This window comes from Benincasa hispida, chromosome 2 (assembly GCF_009727055.1).
Source record: "Benincasa hispida cultivar B227 chromosome 2, ASM972705v1, whole genome shotgun sequence".
NCBI lineage: Eukaryota > Viridiplantae > Streptophyta > Magnoliopsida > Cucurbitales > Cucurbitaceae > Benincasa > Benincasa hispida.
In genome coordinates, this window is record NC_052350.1 from 2,929,768 (window position 1) to 2,931,669 (window position 1,902).

Consider the following 1,902-nt stretch of genomic DNA (forward strand, 5'->3'; position numbering starts at 1 on the left):
TTGCAATGATGCGATGACACTATTACTTGTATTACCTTCTCTGGGTTTTACTCGTTGATCGCTTTCTTGCCAATCTTCGTGGTTTTCCGAGATGCGATTAAGAATGTTCTTTGCCTCGTCATATGTTTTGTCCAGCAGACCTTCTACTGTTGCCGCATTGGCAGCTGTCTGCGATGTAGAATTTAGTCCATGATAGAAAATCTCCATTTGTAGGCAATTCGGCAATCCATTGTGTGGGCAGTCGCGCACTAGTCTCTTGAATCTCGCCCATGCGTCACTGAGCAATTCATATTTTTCTTGTTCAAAATTAGTGATCAATTTCCTTTTTCTGGCATTCTCTGTAGGAGGAAAATACTTCTTCATAAACTTCTCCAAAACTTGCTCCCATGAAGTTATCTCTCCTGGTTCGAGGGAGTATGCCCATTTTCTTACTTTATCGCATAGTGAAAATGGAAATAGCGTGAGTCAAACCTCTTCTGCTGAGATATTAGGGAACACAAAAGTGTTACAAATTTCAATGAAGCTTCGTAGATGGGCGTGCGAATCTTCACCATGACGTCCTTCGAACTATCCTGCTGTTTGTATCATTTGTAACATTACTGGCTTCATCTTGAATCTTGATCCATCCAATGTTGGTCTCATGATTCCTGGGGAGAAATCATACAAGTTTGGTGATGCATAGTCCCGGATGGGTCTATTGCGATCATTTGCCAGTAGGATAGGATTTGCCATCATGTTGTTTTCATTTGCGGCTTGTTCTTCAGGTTGTTCAGCCATTATGTAAGTTTTTCCTTGTTGTCTACATCTGTCTCTCTATCTTTTACGAAATGTTCTTTCGATCTCTGTGTCATAGTTGGGCTCAGGAGAGTGTCCTTCGCTCATGCGACGCTTGCTTCTTCCTTTACCGTAGGAATGGCAATGCAACAGAGGTTGAAAGCTACAAAGATCAAAGAGGTTTGATGTTAGCGCAATCTATATCGTAGTCTCCAGCAACGACGTTAAAAACTTGATGTGTAGAATTATGATGCGATGGTGTGAGTATGCGATCATGTGTGTTATGCAATGAGCAAACAAGTTTTCCTAACAAAGCCCAAGTATAAGCCTTCTTAGGTTCTTGGTAAGTCTAGGGTCAAACACAGGAACTACTAAATAGATATGTGATAAACTCTTTGATTCTCTTCTGGTGGTGAAAAAGAAGTGGATGGTGTTTTGATTTAGATTTTCCTATGCGACGAAGTTGAACGCGGAGCGATGAAAGCATAGAGTTACAATAAGTATGCGATGAAGGGGTTGAGAAGGGGTTTAACTAACATTTCCCAAGATTGTGCACAAGTTATGCGATCATGCTATACACAAATATCAGTACTACATTTCTCAATGCAGAATGTCATAATTCTTATTTCTAGGACGCATGCGATGTATATGTGAAACAGTCGATAAAACTTATTTCTAAGTTTCTACTCTTGCTTATATGATCTGATCCGACTTTCTCATGCCTAGATTTTATCTTTAGACTACTCTCTCAAGTATGCCCAAATGATGAATGACGTACACATAAGACAAGGTGACCGCATACCACCATTCCTATTTCTAGGACGCATGCGATATGTAAATAGCAAATAGAACTTATTTCTAAGTTTATACTCTTGCTTATGCGATCTAATCTGACTCTCTCAAGCTTAGATTCTAATCCGAATCTTTCAAGTCTAGATTCTATCTTTAGACTACTCTCTCAAGTACGTCCAAAGGGTGAATGATGCATACATAAGACAAGATGATCGCATAAAATGCATATTTTAAGTCATGCTAGCTAAGTACTTCTAAACCCATTCAAAAATTTAGCTACTCATGCATGGTGTGGAGAGATTGAACATTGATCGAAATGAAGTTTCCATTTTCTAC

The 1,902-nt window shown here is 39.3% G+C and overlaps 1 non-coding gene across 1 annotated transcript; it reads left to right on the top strand.

Annotated features, from left to right (window-relative positions):
* The first annotated feature begins 223 nt into the window (after positions 1–223).
* LOC120072425 lies at positions 224–330 on the top strand. Its single transcript, XR_005480484.1, has one exon. It is a non-coding gene; the product is annotated as a small nucleolar RNA R71 (small nucleolar RNA).
* Positions 331–1,902: the final 1,572 nt, after the last annotated feature.